The following is a 21,785-nucleotide window of genomic DNA, read 5'->3' on the forward strand; positions in this document are numbered from 1 at the left end:
ATACATTGTATCTGCGATTCATTTTATTAAACAAACAAACAGAAATGTCTTGAAGGTTTGTTCTAGCCAAGTGGGTATGTTCTAACATGTAAAAAAGAACAGTTCTTGTTCTGGCAAATAGCAGCATATCATACTGAAAGAGACACTCAAAAAACTTAAATGTTTGAAAGGGTATGGCTCAGGCAGCTTTCTTCAAGAAATCTTTAAAATGTGAGAAATAGGAAGACCTTTGCAAGGCACTGTCTTTTTATTGACAGGCAGTAAAATCTAACTGTACAGGAGGAGGTATGTGTTTATGTGAATGAGTACAGCTAAATAGGTGTATTGAGAAGAAGAAATATTCTGCAAGGCCTTGATTAGAACATCAGATCTGAAACTCTAGACAAGATTTTTACTGATTAAGCAAATCATATGAGTGTGTCTTGAGTGATTAAGGAAGAGCAGAAACAAAATTAAATTGCAGCTTTGTTATCCAGTCCAAGCACTGGTAGTTTTTGGTTTTAAGTAAGGAACAACAGTTCTTTGTGAATTGTTTTTATGGAAAAATCAAATTATCAGAATGATGTCTATGATGCATATGGGGGAAATAGAAATGCCTCCTGTAGTAGGATGTCTGCTTGTTCCTTTTGCCCTAAGTGATAATTCTGTGCATTCATTGAAGAAAATCGCACACCTCAGGAAGTTATTTGGTATTTTTGTGCATGATTTGTATGAATTATTGGACAGGCCCATAATTTGGCTCCCCCTGAGATAGATGGGAGAGATTGGGCCCAAAGGCCTTACTCTGGAAATTGCTGGCAGTTCCTCTGACTCTACTGAGTTGAGCAGATAACCACATGAATGAAATGTTACAGCCTGTTGTTTTATGCCTTGCCACCCTACCTTTTTCACTGAGTAGTGTCTATCTCCCTCAGTTGTCTGTACAGCTCTGAAGTTCATGTTATTTGTCACTGCTTGCTCTTGAAGGCTGTGCTTTTGGTAGCTGTTTTCCAGCAACTGGTGTCTGATCAAGAGGATGATTCTTTGTGAGATTAATTGCTGGTGGGTTTTGCCTGAAATTTGAATTTAATTTTAATGTCACTGCTCTTTAGTAGTAGTTCTGTGATACATGGACTGTTTCTATGCTCTTGATGGACAGCACTAATGGATCCAATTTGCTTACTTCAGCTCTTATAACCACCATACTTATGTATAGGCTCATTTGGTTTTATGCAGTAAAGCTGTTCTCAGATTCCTTTCAAATGCTGGCGGTGGCCTGTGCAAACTGCAGTACAGTGGTGGAGGGTGGTGGAGAAAAGCCAGCGAAATGTAAGCATAATGTTATTGGAAAATGCTTCTGATAAACCAACAGCCACTTATGAATAAAAAATGTTTGAGTAAATTGAGTACTATTAACTATATATGCTTTGTTCAGTCATGTCTGTAGAATGTGTTTGAATTTTTATGAGACAAGAATAAAACATGTTTTTACTAGTTTTGATGCTGTATTGGTGGAGGTCTGGCATCATGGAAATTAGGTTTGTATTGTCAGATTTTCTTGTATGTACTATATACGCAGTAAGCTTTAGGGGATTGTTAAACTGCTTTATAAAACTTTTCATATGGAAAATAGTACAGCTTGTTCGTATTTTTCTGTTATGATCCCCTTTTGGAAGGGAGTTTTCAGAAAAAGTTGATCGTGTCTGTAACTTCCAAACTCGGTGAGTTAATTCAGTCACATGCATGTGACTAGACTTACCTCACTTGTGCTTGTAGTCTTAGAGACAGTATGCTGTAATTTTAACGTGGGTCACAAGAGTAAGGACTAGGAATGACTTTCAAGAATAACAAGAGAAAAACAACGCAGTAGAATAAAGCAAAGCAAAGCAAACCGAAATTGATAGCCCCTAGACAGGGATAAAAATAGATGATGTTTTTGCTTGCAGTTTATAGCTATTAAGGGTGCTTGGGTGCCAGCCTTGAATGACGCTCTGTTCTGGGAACTGGCCATAACGAAGGGCAATTTTCATGCTGTTTTATTAGGTCTTTCTAGGAGCTTCCACTCCCTTCCCCCTTTCATTTCTGAATCAGCAAGTTTTTAAAGTGGTCCAAGGTAACATCTGCCAGGAAATGTCTATGTATACTTGATTCTGACTCAGAGCAGAGGGAGGGACAAACCCAGTGTTTCCCAACTTGTCATCCTTTGGTACATGCAGTTTTGCTAATGGATTGTGAAAGATGGCTTTGAGTATGTGGTATATAATGATATATAAGGTGTACGGATCTAAATATATGAACTTTCCAAAGAGAGCTGCACCTGTATTTGAAAATTATGGAGAGTTCCTATTTTTTGTGTTGAACATCCGTAGACTAAGTGATCTCATGAGAATCCTTCCAGACCCATGTTTATTGCAAGAAATATTGCTAAATCTTGTTAACAGCTGTAAGGAAAAACCGCTGTATTTATTATGCCAAAGGCATGTCTTCAGGTATCTTCGTTTCTGTTTTCCAGTGTGGATATTTCAGGTTTTTTGTTTATTTGCTTTTTATATTTTGGTTAAAAAAATGGCTTAGAGCACTAGGGGGAACTTGGTACCATTTCTAGTCTGTGGCAGTTGTAAAAATGGGGTTGGATGCTCTGACTGCTGTACATGCTGTATCTCACAGAGGTAAGTTGTCGTGGGTAGGACAGAGACTTCTACAACAAATCTCTGACTGTGCCTGCTTTTGAGGTTACCCTTCTGTTGGGTAATCCCCCTTTGTTCAGGGGATTTTTTTTTGGAGGACTTTATTTTGAAAACGGGTGTTATGTTTTCAGGTGTCTTGCAAGTCTCTGCGTTAGGAGATTTCCATAGCAGATGCATTGGGTATGACTGTATTGTAAGTCTCAAATGGAATATGTTTTGCAACCAAAATGATATCAAAACCAGACTGGTACTTAGGAGATACCAGTCTAATGAAAGATGATATAACATTGCCAGAATAAATTTATTCTTGGGAAGCAAACACTTTGTTTTCATTTTGTCTGTGTTAAAAAGAGACTTCATTCCTCTGTGTCTCAGGACTCCCCAAAACTGTCTCAAAAATGTAGCCATCTAGGCACAGAAACACTTTTGTCTGTATTTTGCTACATTTTATTGTAGTGGATTATTTACTTGTGTACTTAAACATATTCATGCCAAGTCTTTCATTAGATGAGTAACGTCTTTCAAAGTTGCTTCATGTAAATAATGAGTATTTGTAGTGCAAATTGTGTAGCTTACTGAGATTTTATAGACCAGCTTGGTTTGAGGTCCTCACTGGTTTGTATATACACTCCTAATTCTTCTAAATCAAGCTGATTTGGGCTTAATTTGATTGAGGAGTCAACTACAATGAAGCTGGCATGTCAGGGCTCAGCCTGGCAATCTGTGGCTTCAAAAGTTGTTTTGGGTCAGTTGAGACATAGTGACTGTCAGTGTTGTCATCTTAGCTTGTAATAAATGCAAAGTAATTTCACAAGCGCTAATGAATATTGCTGTAGTCATCTTTAAGAGGTTACCATACCCTTTTTTATGAACTAAGTCACCAGATTTTGCACTGAAATTGTAAAGGGGTAAGTGCACATTTCCTTCTCTGGACTGGTGGACAGCTGTGAGCAGTAACTTCATAAACAAATGTAATAAACAAGTAAATCAGTAAAGTGAGATGCACCAGATTTTGTCTGTTGCCTCCCTTCATTTGAGTCTTTTAGCTGTGGCTGATTCATAGTAACTGTGGGTACAAACATAGTGTTTTCTGGGTTTTGTTTTTTTCTTCTCAAATGTGAATTACCCTAACTTTGTCAGAGGGAAGCAAAGTTACCTTGTGCGTGCTGCCAGTCAGGAGTGACAGTTGCCATAGCTTGGTTGATGCACAGGGACCTTACTGTGGGTTTGATCCCTCACTTAGGAATAACCCTGGGAGGCTTGGAACCATTTAAACTCAATTATCTTTACATTTGCTTTTTCAGAAGGCGCAGCATCTGTAGGCGAACAAGCCTTAACACCAGCTTCCTACGAATTATGCATAAATGTTGTTTAGAAGAGGGAGAAAATCTGTCTACATTTATTATTTGAAAAGTATTCTTTCTTATTCTTCTGCTACCCACAGGATCCAACCGAGTTGTTAGGATACTTGTATATATTCTTCCATTTCATAATTAATTTAATTCTGTTATATATTATCTTAAATTTATTTTGTCATTCTGCTGCAAGCTTTTGGTTGACAGTCAGTTGCTGGAGTTGCCATTGATGCTTAGCCACAATTAGTGTTTTTTGTTCTTTTTTGCTTTGCTCTGAATATGAAAAAGGATATATTTCTCCTTTCTTCTTTTTGCATGGACTGAGATATTATTTGTGCTTTGGAGGCAAGGTTGTAATGCTTGTGTCTCCATGCCAAAAACCCTTGACATCAACTTGCAGCTCTTTTGTTTCCCCTCCCACGACATTCACTGACCCTGAGCTTCTGTTGAAGTGATCAACAGCAAAACAAAATTGTATTTTTGGATATTTAAACTGTCCTCAAGCTTTGCTGTAGAAGTCCCATAGATATAAATGAGATCCTTTTCCCTCAAAGTGTTGTTTTGGGCTCTTTGCAGACTCCTGCAGTTGAGAGTCAGTTAAAGTTAGGTTTATCTCTACAACTGTCTAACTGTATCTGTTTTTTTAAAGTTAAAGTAACAAAATGTTACTATGGTTTTAAGGATAGTTTACAATATAGCCATAAAATTTGGATCTGTAGTTACTTGTTCGAAGGACTCCAGTATGGAAAGGGCTCAGGAAAGCTTGAAAACACTGTATAGTATGTAGGCTTACTTCCCCTCTTTCTGTATTACACTAGCCATTAGAGTTTAGACTAGAAATCAGGTTACCAGCTGGAGAAAAAGCTGAGGACTCAGACATATAACTCAGTGCCTATGACTTAACAAGGTACCAAACATCATCTACTAACTGTCTGTTCACAAGTTTTTAGCCTGTGGCCAGAACGAGGTAGCATCCATTAGGTTAAAATTTCGTTCACTGAGGTGTAAATGAATGCAATTTACATTTTACTTTCATTAAGAGCTGAGAGCACGTAAGCATAGGCGGGTACCCGGTTGGGTACCACACTGCAGGCGGGATGTAGCAGGAACTGCAGAGCACAGCAAGCGATGGCACCTGCCTCGAGTCCCTGTGCGCTTTGAGGAACAGAGGTGACAGTCTAAATGCCTGTGACCAGCACCGAAATCCATTGCTGTTATGGTCAAGGGGAGTTTTAGAATAATTTATATATGCTATAGCGTGTGGAATGACAAATTGTTGTTTTTGATAATGAATTCAGGTGCGTGGATATACTGTTTGAATCTAATAGCAGTTGCAGTTTGTTGCAGGCATGTGTGTGATTGTTCGAGCAGAGTTAAGTGCATGTGATGTTGTTTGCATGATCTGAGTCTTGGGCCACACGTCTCTTGGGAGCAAAGGCCATTTTGCACTCTGCATATTCAGAGGTGGGCACAGGGAGCCGCAATCTTTGGTTGGGGTCTCCAGAGCTATCTGCCATGTACATCACAGCTATGGGATTTTGAATAGCATTTTGTGTCCTCTTAATAAAGCAGTAAAAACTGCCCTCCTTTTCTTGCATTTGTTTTGAATATTTTGTTTTTGTCCTTAATTTTTGACCAGCTACATGTGAGCTGTATGAAGATCTGGGGCACAAGACTTTGTTGAAAACAAAAGTGAAGAGAAAATATATGTTCCAGCCTTGAGGGATGCACCAAAATCAGTTTGTTTTTGATTGTCAATGATGTGACTCGAACTGTGAAGGTTCTTTCACGTTTACCTATGGTCACTTATTAAGATGTTGATAGAGAAAGTTTCCTTTTTAAGAGGTCTATATAAACAGTTATAAAGAAACATTCAGACCTGTTTATGTTAGCTGGAGGCTGCAGAGCAGCCCAGAGAACAGCTTCTCAGTTAACTCTTTCACTCATGCTCAATTTTGTTAACACACTGGGATCATTAAGCCCATGAAGGCAAATAAGGAGCTGCTCTTCTGATCCAGCTGCCTGCAAGCTGCCTTGATAGTCTTTTTTAATAAGCATGTTTCATCTTTAACAGTTTAAGTATTGGGGAAGAATCTTGTTTGTGAACCCATGTTCATTTACTAGATGGAGATTTAGTAAATCCTGCTGTATCAATTGCTGTTTAAAGAAGCAGTCGCCACTGGGGAGCTGGGTAACATCAGTAGCAGCTCCTGTTCTGCATGCACCATCTGTGACCGCTGCCACTGGGCTGAGCAGTGCCGAGGCGCGGGGCGGCGCTGGGGTACGGGAGCGAGCCTGCCGCCCACCCAATTCATACCTGGCCCTTGGGCGGCATTGGAAGGAGAAGATGCCATGTGCCTTCCACTTTCTTTTTCTTCTGTGCTGCCTAGTCACTCATCTAAAACTACAAAAATGCCAATGATGAGTTCTTTTTCCATAAAGAAAATTCTTTTGTATTCTGTTGTTGGTTTATTTTACTCCAAAACTTTCAACTGTTGAGGATCATTATGGCTATGTGTTGTAAGCAAGGGAGAGAGTAAACCTTGTCATGATATACACCTGAACAAATAATTTCTAGTAGCTGCATCAAAAACAAACGTGGTTTCTAAAAGCTCTTAAGTTGCTGTAGGAGAAGCAAGGAAGCTATTGGTAGACACAGGAAGATGACGTTAAATTGATTTGTATTAAGTTTCTTTTTGGAATGTTTTTTTTTTTTAAAAAAAAAAAGGGAAGCATACAGACTGGGCACATATCTACTTTCAATGAAAGATGAGGTTTTGTACAAATTGTTATCTGGCAGAAACAGAATATGAGAGCTGAGTAGGTTGTTGATCTGGAAATTTGTTAAAATTATCTGGTTGCTGCACCCTTTAGTGAGTGTTTGTCATTTTTCCAATAGAATGTGTTTTTCTGTTCCTTGGAAGACTCACAGAAACAAATAAAATGTAATGCTGGCTGCATACAGTTAGAGGAAAATAAAGCACAGAAGTTATTTGTTGTCTAATCATATAATAACTTTCATTTTAGTAATGTTAGATATGTTTGAGGCAATCCTAGCAAAGATAAAAATACTGAGAGCTTTTAAATACCGATTCATGTTTTTTCTTGCAGTAGGCTGTTTCCTTTTCAATCTTCTAAACCAGTGAAGGAACTCTTTATGGTGATGTGTCTTTGTTTGCTGAGGTGTGTGTGTCTGTGTGTGCTGAAGTGTTGAGTGTGACATGGGTACTTGGCAAAAGTCAGATAAAATTCAGAGCTCTTGAATTGCTTTTCCTTTTGGATGCTTTCTTGCAAAGACCCTGTTCAAGAGTTTGTAAGGGCCCAAAAGAGAAGTACTAGGTCCAGAACTCCACTTACTATGTCTACAGACTTTGGACTTCAGCTCTTAGCTTTTGGTTTCTCAGTTGTTCACTTATTTGTACCAAAGTTTTTATTGTAAGTTTTCCTACAAGCCATTCTAACCTCCATCTTGTGAAGAAGTTGGCAATAAATTGGTTACTGGCACTAAATCCCAAGTCTACTCTGTTTCCATTGCAAGCTGCCTCCCTGTTAGTGCTGTAATTCTAGATAGAGTACTGTGATTCTTCACTAGCTGGGAATCAGGCTCAGTCCTGCCAGGCGTAGACAAGCATGCTGTTCTTACTTAATAAATTTGAAATTTGCAGTATGAAACCTCCTGCCTTTTCATTATTGTGTTCTGTGATATCCTGTGGAAAGGGAGAGATTCCTTGTTCTTTCCAGGCTGTTACTGAGATGAACATTCAGTAATAGCACTAACAGCGTGCTTGGCTCAAGAAATTCTTTCAGAGTAAGTGACACTTGATTCTGTAACAACATTGGCATCGGCTGTTAGCAATAGTGGCATGTTCTTTGCCTTGAAGCTGTGACCTGAGTTCCCTTTTTGGGAAAGAAAATGCCTGCAGACCCTTTCAAAGACTAGGACAGTTGCTTTGTTTGTCTTTTTAAAATCTGTGTTTCTGCCTTTTTGCTTGGTCAGTGTTTAGAACCATAAAAAAAGTAAACGTGATAGGGGGGCCAAGATCCTGCAGCTAGAGCTGCTTTATAATTACATATTCGACCACAACAGTACAAAGAAAAATGAGAGTCCCTTTTCTTTATGTACCACATTTCAGTTTTCCCTTAGGTTTAAATTGGCATTTTGGACTATGTTCACTGGAGCCACTGAAGAGCTTATCAGAAAAGGAAGGAAACAGAGGGAGGGAAAGAAAGATAGATTTCCAAATGACGACCTTTTGAATAGTCCAAGTTCAATCCCTAAAACAAAAAGTGGAATCTTTTTTTTTTCTAAATAATGTGCTCTACAGTCTCACCTCTCATCTTGAGAAACATGAAAGAGCAAGTAAAAGAGATGACCCAAATCACAGAGTTCCTTTGAAAGAAGAAATTCAGCTGTTTTGAACACTTACAATCAAAGGAAGTGGTTTCCCTAATTACATGAACTATGTGAAAGCTCTCAGAATAGCTCTTCCACCCCAGGATTCCTTGCACTTTAGAAGTTTGCATAAAAGCTCACATGGAGAATCAGATGCAAAGTGTTTGATTCAAATTTTATTAGGCAGAAGTGAGCATACATTCCTATCTGTAGGTTTGACAGCTGGTTGGGTTTGGACCACAGTCCTGATTTTGATGGGTTTCAGTCCTACAGTTTAAAATCTTTTACTCTTCAGTTTCTCTGGTGAGACACCCCTTTCAAGAGAAAAGTGGGAATGGAAAAAATGGAGAAAGGATAGAGAGATCCCTTTGTGAGCTTTCAGTTGAGGTTCTTACCTTAATTAGACTATTCATCATTGTGAAAATCCATCTCTGTATACAGCTTTCAAAAGCATGAGAAATGATACTTCCTCTCGTTTTAGCAAAGCTGTATATCTTAAAATATTTATTTTGAAGAAATAGGATCCGAACTCCACAACTTCAGTATAATTCCAGCATCACTGTTTATTTCAACATATCAAAAATATGAATTCAATAGTGTGTTTGAACAGACAGCCTTTTCAGAAGACTGTTACTGACCTTACACTTTCTTTTTGTACATACACAATAATAAAGGTACATTAGTGTGAACTAAACAGTGAGTGCATATGAAAAAATGCAGGAGGTTTCTAAAGGCTTAAGATCTTTGTTCCTCAAGATTTCCTATCTCCCCCCCAAAAAATTTGCTAACTGAGAATTTGACAGATGTGGGTACCTAAAGTTAAATGCATAACTGACTCAAATGAAAAGCTCAGTTTTAATAAAATTCCAAATTTTGGCAAAGTAGAATATAATTTTCTTTTTTTCTCACTAGAAAATCTCTCTATTTCTCAAACAGTTTTATTAGCTTAAAAAAAGTTAGATTTTAGCGAGGGTTATGAGTATCCATCACAAAATTGTCTGTCCTCTAAGTGTTAAAGATAGGTATCTAATCTTTACCTAGCTAAAAATGTTATTTCCTTTCCAAACCATCTCTGAAACTAAAAACAAAATACTGTCTCTGGAGACACAGTACAAAACCATTAATGAGTGAAATATTAATGAATAATATTTGCAAGATTTGAAATAATGTGGAAGACCATCATACTTGCTCTATACAGCAATAGTTTGCAAATGATCTTATATTCTTCACAACCACAGTAATTTTATCCACATTTGATAAAGACACAGATAACTGATAAAATTGGCATTGAAGAGAAATGTCACAGCCCTTTAAACTGCAACAATTCAGAGAAGAGAAGGGAAAAAGGCAGAACTTTTATAACTGCCTCCTAGATATATAGGATCTGCCAAAACCCTCTTTATAGTAGCATTGTGTCCTAATAACAAGATATCACCAGCTCTTTATTTGAAGAGAGGAATAAATGTTTCTTTGGGTGCTTTTTTTAACTCTTAACCTACCAATACTACATCTTTCTTGTACGAATTTACCTTTCTAAGCTCCATTTTTTTTCCAGGCAGAAGGAAAGTCTTTCTCTGGATTCAAGGAATTGTGTCCTAAAAGTGAACACCATCAGCAGACTGGTGCTGTAGGTAAAGTGTGCTGCACAGTAACAGCATGCATCAAAAGGAAGGATAAATGTCGTGTAGCCATACAGCACTCTGGCACAGTCTCGGCTTGGTGGAAAAGAGTGAGTTCTGGCTGTGCCTGCTAGAGAGAGACATTTCTGGCAGAGAAGCTTTGTGATCAGCACTGCTGGAGCATGATTTTGCTTGGATGAAGGAGAACCTTTAAGATCGGGCATGCCATGCTTGACTTGAAGGTGACTTGGAAAATTTGATTTGCGCACATCTGATCCTTGATAGGAATTGATTTCTCTCCATATGTAAGTTAGAACAGTCCTCAGAAGAGTTTTTGCAGAGCTCTGGTATTGGAGAAGGGGAAGCTGTGATATATGCAATGCTGTTATTCTTCCACACCAAAGGAGATGTTCAGGGTTTGCATATGTTTTGTGCTATCGAAATAGCACAGAGATCCTGGATCAGGATCCAGTTTCTGAGTTCAGTTCATTGTCAGATCAGATGTCCTTCACCAATGTAATTAGTGTTGTATCCTTGTGTAATTAGTGCTGTATCCCAGAACAGAAATCAAGCAATAGGTAATCATGCAAGGATTACATGCCTTGTTAGAGCTGTACTTTTATAGCTTTTCACCAGAGGGATTGGTAAGTTACATTAATGAAGAAAGAGACAGAAAGGTAACTAGGTATCAGTTCTAACCACAAATGATTAACAAGCACACCCATGGGTACAGAGCCCTCTATTTTCCCCAACATGTCTTCTGTTTCTAGAGATGTAATCCCAGATCAGATCTCCATAGAGCTCCATCAGGAAACTGGAAGCGATGCTCACCAAGCGAAAGAAGGTAAAACTGTGAGACAGCAGTTATCCTTCTCCTTAGTACATCCTCCTGTTGTTTACATTCTGATTAAAATTCTTCATGACACAGTTGGAGTAAGTGCCTCACAGTGTGAACTAGCTGGCTGAATCAGAGGAGAGACAACCGATTAACTCTATGGAGTTGCAAATTCTTTTTGCTGTACTCGGATTCAGACTGGAATTTTCATTAGCTGCAGCATCTTGCATTCTCTTGGGCTTTTCAGGTAGAGAGCCTGTGGGTGAGAGATTATGTGGATACGCTGCACAGTGGGACCCAGGTCCTGAAGTTTCTTTGGCCTCGTGTAATAATAGTGTTCCGGCTTCCTCCTTTACTGTTTCGTTTATTGAAGGTCCTCTGAAAGCACAGTGCAAGGGGATAGAGGAAGTAGTGCAGGTGAATTATTTTGTAATCACATAACAGATAATCTCAGTCTTCTAACAGGCCTTTTAAACACTCTTAATCTCCCATAAGGTATGTTTGTATATATAAAATTAGAGCAGTTCTCAGAAATGTTTCGTACACCATAGTATTGGCGAGGGGGAATTAATAGCATACGTGATGCTGTGATCCTTTCACACAACTCTCTTAAGAGAAAGTGCTCTAGGTTTGCTTGTGCTCAGTTCCACCAAAACGTCACAAACAGTTTGGAATGGGTCTCGGGCTTTGCATTCAGAGTTTGGTTCATTTATGAGTTTTATTCTCTTTTTGGTGGGTTCTAACCACAGACATCAAAGTTGCAGCACAGACATAGATAGAGATTGTGGTGAAGCTGGTCATTCTGTCATAACTTTGTGAAGGGAACTGGCTTGGGGCATTAGGGTTTGATTGCAGAAAAGCCCTGAGAAAGACAGGCTTTTGGCTGAGTTTGGAATCCTATGCTGGTACAAAAGTTGTATAGGTCCCCTTCTCCTTACAGGTTTGCTGTTCACGAAGATCAAAGTCACTGCCTTCACAGGCTACAGGATCACTATAATTAGCAACTATCACTCTTCAAGATAGGTTCTTTAAGATTTTCAGTTTCTAGAGAGTTGAGAGATACCTGTAGTCAGGTTACAGCCTTTTTTAACAATTTATTTTGAGGCAGCTGGCTTGTATTCTTATATAGATATAATTTCAAAAAAAAAAAGAAAAGGTTTCATTTCTGAAAACAGATTTTGTAGAGCAAGGATTAGAAACAAAATAGTTCTTACTGACATGTCTATGTAAGCAGATGGCTAGAAAGAGGTCTAGATAAGCTGAGGAGTTCTGTATAGTGAATTCATCAAAGAGAAGGGGAAAGCTAAACCTATATACTACAGTATAGAATCTATATAGTACAGCACTGCTAGTAAATGTGTTTTTGTAACACTAAAAACAGTTTTTAAATATTAGTAGTTTTCCACTCAAGTTTTTATGTTAGGAATTTATAAGACAGGTCATTGTTTTATTTGAAATTTTTAGTTTTGGTAGAAAAAGATTGAGTTCCCATGAAGGCAGCCTGAAAAATCTTAAGAAAAATAAAGAAGCAGTCGATCTATTTTGCCATCTCTACCCAGTAGGGGTAGCATTTGAGCCAAGGTTTTAGATAAAATACAGTTTTCAATCTTAGAAAAGTTACTTTTCTTTGTCTGAAAAGCAGATATGGAATTTGTGTTCTGAAACCTTAGTACTGTTGTCCTTTGGAGATGGGATCTCTCATCATAGAGGTCTAGGCTGTAGTGTAGGCATAGCTAGGGAGTCGCAGTAAGGTCATTGCTGTTCTAGTTGTTGCTTGACTGGCATGGTCCTGGCTAAAGGGCAATGGTACTTTGTTGGAGAACGTTCAAATCAGATTTTGGTGTTGTTTAGGGTCCTGCGTTCCAGGAAGCTGTTCTTGCTGACGTTTTTGCTAGTTTAAGCAAAGAAAATGGGAGATCTGTCTGTAAGCTGACAAAGGGAAAGGGAAAGGGGTGAATCTACATTTGTTGCTAATACATGGTAAACCAAACTGGAAGCAGACAGTTGCTAATATTCAAAGAAAACTAATAATGCACAGCAGTCAGAGATTCAAATTATGATACTGACTCATTTTCTTGAAAACTCCAGATTTCGTGAACTTGTGCCATGACATAAGTAAGTATGGCATGAAAAAGACTTCTTGTCAGTGGGGGAGTCTCACATGCTGAGTGGACTTAAGCAGAAGAATATCAGTAATTGTCACCTGCTTTCTACCTTTATTTTGTATGTTGACTGGTCACAGCCATAATTTCAGTGCTGAAAGTTTTGTGTTTCTTTGAAGTAACTGTTCTTTGGGTAGGGTGTTATTCTCTGTTTTCCTGTAGTCCACGGGGCAGGTGATTTATGAGTGAGTGTCGGAAGGGGAAACCTTCTGTGGAGCTCGGATAGCCCATTTGAGAATCAAAAACCCACATGGTTTTTCAGCAGTTACGGTTAAAATGTAACAGGGAGAAGATGCATCTTGTGATGTGCTGTTTTGGTGCCAGTGGACTCAGCCTATCCTGTTGAGGAAAATTTTCTGGAATTATAATAATCATTGGGATCCAAATAGTGGGTTCCACATCAAGTGCTGTCTCTATCATTAGCTGCAGTGTGTTGGGTTTATAACGCTCAAGATGGGTTTAAAGTGAGTATTCATCAAGAGCTTGACAATTTTTTCCTTGGTCAAATGACAGTTTTCTTGACCGAGTTTGAGAAAATACCTTAGTGGAAAGATAACTGCTTTAGAAGAGTGGAGCAGAATCCATGACTATAGCTGCTGCTCTCGCTGTTGGGAGTCTCAGTGCTAATTGCTTAGCAAAAGGTGCTGTATAATGAGGTTAGACTCATTCTTCTAAGTTATCCAGATCCCTTAGTGTAATGCCCAGTGGGCCTCAGGCTAAGAATCACTGTTCTAGTTGGCTAAGTATGGGCATGACCTTTCTGGAGATACCACTTTGACATTATTCTCTCTTCTGCTGCTTTCAAGCACTGGGAAGTCTGAAGAGACCCGTTAAGAGGGGATTGGTTTTGCCCATCACTGTCATACCAACATATCTTTCCAACAAAGCTTACATGAGACTTATAGTGACTTCGATCTCAGAAATAATTTCCCCAGATATTTTTCCATTTGTTGGGTCTGGAAAGATTCAGTTGTTGAATATTAGCCATGACATCTGTGATTCTTTTTTGTTTTTTTGTGTTTTGGCTGAGGGATGGGAGTAGGTAGAGTGAGCAGGGAATCAAAAAGCTTAATGTTTCATTATTCCCTTGTTTTTTAGAGACGTCATGGTTTTTTTTACTGTATTCTATATTCAAAGCAGGTTTGTGTTCTGAATGCTTGAGAGTAAATCGGAAAATTTCCCTACATTGAGAAAAGTAATGATGATTACTGAAAATAAACTGCTCTGTGGGAGTTCAGGTATTTCAAACCTGATGTTTAGTCCACTAATCTACTGTTTCTATTCAATTGCTGGTATTGCTTTGCAGCTGGAGATAGCTTTTTACTGTAAATCTACCTGAATGAAATATTTATAATTTCACAGGACATTGCTCATTTCTAAACTCTTACACTTTTACAAATATAGAGCATGTGTATTTTCAAGGGTTTTACAAACAGCAGATAACACTAATAAAATCCAAATTGTTCTTCTCATTCTTGGCAGATCTTGCTTTATCAGGTACCTTAAGATTAGGTGCTGATACAGCTTCAAGCTGTATGCTGCAAAATACAATGCTCCTGTGGGATATGTTCGGACATCATAGATTTCTAGTTGAAATTTGTGTGAAAATGAGTTACTTGTCTATCTTCTAGGTGCTCTGTTTTAGCAAATGGCAGTGTTTTTGTAACTCAAAATGTAGTTTTGAAACTTTTTAAACCTTTTATAATGCAGAAAGTACCCTTGCATAGTTTTATCATAAATGCTGCAGCTTCTGTTAACCGCTCCTTCTCTCATTAATAGGAAGTTTCTCACCCTGTTAAGAGGAAGGCCAGGGCCACGATCCTGCAGTGGCTTGGTTTCTCCTGGGTGGGCCCCATGCGGTTGCTGTGCTTGGCTAAATATGTCAGTCGCCAGATCATACCAGTTAGCTTTCAGCTCCCCCTTACTAGGTAAGGCAGAGGGTGTGCTGCCACATCACAAGGAAAAATCTCCTGTGGTGGTTTTTGGTTTCTGTGGTTTTTGGAGAGACCAGCCTGCTTTCTGTGAGCTGAGCAAACCTTTACATCGTGGTATTCTGACAGGGATGTTCAGAATTCAGTAGACAGTACTTCTAATTCAATAGCCTTCAGATTATCCTTAAAACTGCAAAAGTTATGTGCAAAGGTTGGCATAAAAATAGGACATTTATAGGAGCTTATAAAAATTGGTTTTCTTTTCAAATGGTCAATATCCAATGTATTTTACTGTTAACGTGTCCTACTGTGTTCCTTGCCTCCAAAACATGCTCATATACATTTGCTGCTGCATGGTACAAATTAAATATTTTAAAATAAGTTACATAAAATTGTGTGAGCCTGTAACAGCACATAATAAATTTATGTCCTTATTCTTCCAGCACAGTACATTGTGTCAGTTTTAGAGTACTGAGGTATCTTGGTAATGTGTTCTTCCCCCCCCCCCCAAGGTTGCAACTAAAAAATTAATGGAAGGTATTTTAAATTAAGCATGTGTTTCAACCACTGTATTTCCAAAAATGAGAATAAAAATTGTGTGGTGATATAAAACAGTGAATTTAAAATGAGTGTAGGATGATTGTACAGCAATGGGAATTTATTAGATTCCTTTATATTTACACTTTAAATCTCTGGGACTTGTAACAGTGTAGGACATAATTTTGGATGCAAATTTGATGCTTTGAAACACTTGCTCAATCAAAATGCTTTTAAATACATGTTTTGTATGTCACTATAGATGTACTTATGAGAATTTAATTCCGTTTTTTACAAAAGTGCTGGTGGTACCAATTGAGAATGTAATTTAACTCTCATTTTCTGCGTGGCTTATGAAACAGTATCCTTATAACACTAAATATATGACTGTCTTTTAAGACACAACAAATGCTGACATAGTTTTAACTTCTTAATGGGCTATAGAAAATGGCCTTTAATTGGGACAAGTGATCCTTTAGATGAGTATTAAAGAATCCTGAATTCACACAACTTTAAGTAATATGTAACCATAGTTTTAAGAAGTAGGATTGCTTTTTGAAATAGGTCATAATACATTTGTGCTGGGAGAGTGCCCAGAGCACTCATCAAAGCACGTGATAACTCTGCTTATTTGCAGTTAAAAGATCTCACTGAGGATTCTTTGAGCTGCAAAATCGTTTGACTTTGCCGTTCTCATGTGGTTTTCCTCTTGCTTTGTTAATATCAAGGAAAATTTAATAGGTTTAGCAAACGTGTCCTTAACTGGATAATCAGTGTATTTTGCTTATTAATAGCTTGCTTTCTGGGAACCCCAAAGCACAAAACCTCTTAATTTTTTTCTTACTAAACTTCCTGTGAAAAGAGGCAGAACAGTAAGCAAGTTCCTAAATTTTTATTTTAGATCTGCTTGATTTCCTTTTTAATGTTCAAAACTGTAGTGATTGTATAACATTCCAACTGTGTAATTCTTTTCGGGAGTTTTATATCTTAAAATTCTTTAAAAATCCCTCTATTTACAGCATATTGAGAGGACCATTTGTTACCAGTAATAAAATGTGTGTTGTCTAAGATTATGGCATGATGATAATCCAAAAAGAACTAAATTACATTTTAGGATAAACTGTTTTTATATCCTGCTCATTAAGAATTGTGTTCAGTTTAGCTTTCAAGAGAACAGAAACAACAAGGTAGTAAAAATATTCATCTGCTGTGGGTAAATTCTGGCTTCTCTCAAAACCTTAACATGATTTTAAAAAAGTCACCATGGAATTGTGTAATATTTATGTTAAAGCATGTAAAACATATATAAATATTTTGTGGGAAAGTATGTATTCCTCTTGGCTTAATGATTTGTCAAAGTGTCTCATTCAAAAAGAAATCATAAGGCTGTAAGATGCATGTTCTCCCAGTGTTTTGTAGCTGATTTGTAGCTTTAGATAATGTTTGTCTCAAGACTGTGTCTGCAAAAATAATGTTTTGGGCTCATTTACCTAGAGGAAGCCAGTCTTATATAGTCATTCTGCGTCTTCTCCTTCCAGTAACTTTTGAACTAGTTTGATCTGTCAATATTGGCTGTGTTTGACAAAGGACTTGAAGAATACTAAATTCTCACCTTGTTCTTAAGAGTAAGAGCCTTCGTAGAGGAGAGGGACCTCCACAAGAGGCAAGCTGTATTAGGAGATCATCCCTTATTAGGGAAAACATTGCTGAGATAGGAAAAATCACTGGAAAGTTGCAATGCCAATGGGCACAGAATGACTTGTATTTTTGAAGAGCACTCTGTAAATAAAGGTTTGGGATTAACATATGTTAGCATTCTATGTCTTTTTTGTATGTGGTTGTCAGTAAATAGAGTGATTTTAATAAAGCATCAGCAGGCCTCTTCCAGCTGCCCTTTATTAGACTATAAAACCCCATAGAGTAGCTAAGTTGCAACTCTCCCAAGATCATGACAATGATCAAAGCCTTAAAAATGCTACAAGACTTAGGAAAAAATATCTTTTCAAAGCTGCCTGAAGTGCATCTAAGTTATTTTGAACATCTCTCTAATACGCATGGCAAACATTTCTTTGGAAAAGTAAATAACCAAACTCTATTGCACAATATTTAATAAATATTAGAGGGCACTTAGGGATGTTCTATTAATTAGATTTCTTGAGTAGTTAAACATTTGTAACACTGTAATTTTGCAGAGAGCAAAGGTGCCTCTTGCTGTGCAATTAACTGATTTATTAACAGTAGATTTAGTTGGCTGCTGGCTGACCTGATGGTCTCACAAGGGGTTGCATTTATTTCCCATGTTAATCCTCAGAATAGCATGCTCAGACCAAGGCGAAAGGAAGGCAGTACTTTATGCCCTCTCCAGCCAGCTGCTCCAAAGCTACCTAGAAGAACTGGTGATTAAGTTACTCTGGACCCAGTTTTTCTAGGCCCAAGCAAAAAAGCTTTTTTGAGATTGAGAAACTGCTTTGGCAGATGTTCTTTCTCGTATCCAGCTATGCTGGTGAAATAGGTTGCAAGCCCAAACTCTTGATCACTTTTCGTGATTAGAAGAGTATGTAAGAACTTTATAACCTATTTTTGGTCAAAGAGAACCAGAGCAACTCAAATAGACTGAATAGTTTGGTCTTTGCTAACTTTAGCTGAATTGGAGTAGGGAGCTCTAAGAAGAGCAGCTGCAGCTGGTATGAGGAGCTGGCTGGCAACAACACAGCTGTATGCAAAGTGCCTCTGTCCATGTTCTTACTGCATTTGTGGCTGCAATTAAAGATCTGACGATCAGGCCTTTCCCGCATTGCTGAGTAACGCCCAGTCAGCATCAGATGGCCATTGCCTACATCTGCAGCCAGCACTGACCTTGAAGATTTTGTCAGAACTAGACTGCGTTTGCTGCTCTTGCTGTACCAGCACTCGTGTCAGCGGAACAACTACATGTGGGCGCTGTGTGTACTGGTGGGAGTTTTGTACATTGGTGTTGGTACAAAGTCTCCCTGAGCTGGAGTCTACCCCAGGGTGAACTGCTTTCTATTAGCAGGGTCGTGTCTAGCGCCAGCGTTCTGCTGGCAGGGCAGGTCTGTCACATCTTGAGGCAACATAGCTGAACTGGTGGATCCATAGTGCAGACTGGGCCTAAACAGAAGAAAAGCAAGCTTGGGTTTGTATCATTTGTGGGGAATGAGGTTTGCTCTACTTGCAACTAGAACAGTCTGGATAGTTCACTTTCTCCCCTAATTTGCTGCTGGCCACGCTCAAAATCCATGTTGGTTGTTTCTGGCCAGCAATTGCTGAATACAGACAAGGCCTGGAGGAGGATCCTAATCTCACCTGCAGAAAATATTGAAGATGTGAGTATTTATGCATAAGTATTTGCACTAGAAGGGTAAGATCAGTACTAGCAGATACCTTATGAAAGATCTGGAGGAAGCTGTAGTGTGATGTCGGTCACAGGTGATGCTAATTGACATTTTTACATATGTCAATAAGCAGAGATTAAGCAGACATAAAAATAAATTATCCATTCAGTGGTTTGATCCAGACCATTGTTCCTAGGGCACAATAGCTGTGTATGCTGAGGGACTGTCTGACTTCCTACTTGTTATACTGCAGTTGTCTAGTGAATAGCTAGGAGCGCTTGATTTGCAGTAACGCTGCAAGAGCCAGTAAGTGGGAATTTAATTAAAATGTGTTTTAATGTACTTGCTCTGACCTCTAATTTCTTGATAGTGGTTGAATTTTATAAACAGTGAACTAGCTTTGTTTAGCCTTCTGAATCCTTTTGTGTTCAAGAAGTGGCATCTAGTCTGTAATTCCTTTTGGTAGCATGCAAGAGAAGAACATAATTTCAGCCATACTTGTGTAAATACAAGGTGAATGGTTTTAGCATGGTTTGATGATCAGTACCACACTGTGACTAAGCTTATTATGGGACTGAGCACAATATTAAAATCCGTTATAGTCAGTTTGTGTGTCTACCTGTGTCTCTGTTATGTCCGAGATGTTTGTATTTACATGCTTGGGTTGTGCCTCTTCTTCAGTTGAGCTGCTTCTAGTTTTCTTTCGGTCCAACATAGAAAAAAATTCTGTCTTTCACACAAAGGAAGTAATATAATGAAGTAACGGAAGACTTGTTGCTTGTCATCACCATGGCTTTGGGAAGGAAATCAATGCTCATTTCAGTTGTGTAATGTAGATAAACAGCTTTACCAGAGGAAGTGAACGTGTTATTCCTAAGCCAGTGAGGCCTAGCTTCTTTAATGGCCTGTAGACAGATGCATGGCAGGATTTTCTTCCAAGCATTCAGGCATCTGGGATTTAGGTATGAGTTTGATGCTTAAAGGTGATTCTAAATATCCTTGTAAGTGTCTAAGAGACCTTTGAAATACTGGTCTTTACCCACTACTTTGCAGCTTGCTATCTGAAAGTCACAGTCTTTCACTGAGATATGAAAAATGTACAAAAGCTAGGAAGATGTGGATTAACTGACATCTGGTTCTCACTGCAAGGAATGAGTGTCTTTAAATTGCCTAATATAGTTCACAGCTGATCTACAGCAACTGAAAAGTGCAAAACATGAAAGAAATAGTCTAGAATCACTGGCGCTAAGAACAGCAGAGTGATTAAATCTGTTTAGAAAGGATTTCTTTTAGAAGGAATGGTCCTTAGAATTGGCGTTTTCCCCTCCAGTTTTTAATTTGAGCAATTTGTAGGTGCCTTTCCTATTTTTAGATGAAAGCTTGCCTTGGCATCTGTTAAATATCAGGTTAGAATATGTACATCAATATTTAGAAGGAAACATCAGCTGCAGTCGACATTTCTTCAGACTCCTGGAATGTGATTTTAGTGTGTCATATACTGTAAATAAGATAATATTAGAAAATAATTATTTTTGATTCTCCAGATAATAAAAGCACTGTGTGGCAGGACACCTGCTGCAGCAAATGACTAGTCCTGTTGGCCTGATGGTCTTGTTTTGCTTGTTGTCCGGTTCCTGGTGGTATTGGGTGGATTGTCAGGTCTCGGTTTTGCAGCTGGCGTTGCTGCGGTACAGCCACCGCTGTCGTTGGGTCACTCCAGTGGGGCTGTCCCTGGACCCAGCGGTCATCCTGTGTGAGGCTGAATGCAGTCACTGGGCTCTGAGCGTTTCTGCGGTGAAATAGAGAATTGTGCTATTTAGAGGTGTTCATCATGTGATAGTTTTAGTCATTCTCTAAACAGATGGATCTAACTCCTGACTTGTGTAGCCAGGAGCTAAATACATAATGCTGCAGGAAAGTTAAATGTGAGACCCGTCAATTTAACTCTAATGGCCAGTTTAGGTAAATACGTTGTTAACATGGGCAGGTGGAGCTCACTGTGTTTGGAAGATCTGGATTTTTAAGTACTATACAAGAAGATAGTTTTAGTTATTCTGTTCCTCTTGACCGGGGTTACAGAACAAAATTAAACCATCTGATGTTTGTGGCCCAGTATTCCTGTCTCATTTCTAGACAGCCAAGGAATATTAGGTCTCCTGGTTATCAATCAGTAATGCTGGTAGGAATTAGAGGACATTCCCCTATTTAGTATTTCCTAGAGAGGATAAAAAAAAATACAAAAATTTTTGAACCATGGACGTCTTGCGTTTGTTAGCTCGTGGAGGTGGCACTATGAATGAATCTGTCCTCCAGGCTACTAAAGGGTGTTTGAGGGTACAGCTTATAAAATAAAGCTGCTCACTTTGATGGCACTGTTTTGCTAGCCGAGCGGGCTAAGCAGGATAAAGAACTAGTGCAACCCCAGACCTTGGAATTAGGTTCAAAGTTATAGTTAAATATTTAATTGAATATTTGTAAATCTTGGGGCATTAGCTAATGGTAGAGGTCATAATTCAAAAGTGTGTTGAAGTTGCTCAGAAGAGGCTTTAAACAACCCCCCCCCCCCAAAAAAAAAAAAATTTGAACCATGTGAGTCCCTTATATATGTAGTTACGTATTTAAGCACGTGTCATAGCACCAACTGTAAAACACAGGCAAAAGTTAGTATTGTTTTGCTATGGCTGTGCTTTTGTTACAGTAGCACTAGCTGATGTAACATGGTTTGCTGCATCAAAGCTGTTACAGTCTTCCTGTGTACATTTGATAAGCTCAGAGAAATTAATAGTGATTTTCCTCCTCTTAGGTGCTCATGACTGGTATAGAGTTAACATAATCTTATATTAAGCCTTAGTCTGTATGTAACATTGCTATAAAGAAAAATATATAATGGTCTATATTTGTATCTGCATAATATGAACATATATTTTACATCTT

The 21,785-nt window shown here is 38.4% G+C and overlaps 1 protein-coding gene across 2 annotated transcripts in view; it reads left to right on the forward strand.

Annotated features, from left to right (window-relative positions):
• The window catches only part of MAP3K20 (mitogen-activated protein kinase kinase kinase 20), a 93,490-nt gene that overhangs the window by 9,374 nt on the left and 62,331 nt on the right, over positions 1-21,785 (forward strand). The gene's annotated exons all lie outside the window — the stretch shown is intronic.

The sequence above is a fragment of the Dromaius novaehollandiae genome, chromosome 7, assembly GCF_036370855.1.
Source record: "Dromaius novaehollandiae isolate bDroNov1 chromosome 7, bDroNov1.hap1, whole genome shotgun sequence".
Lineage (NCBI taxonomy): Eukaryota > Metazoa > Chordata > Aves > Casuariiformes > Dromaiidae > Dromaius > Dromaius novaehollandiae.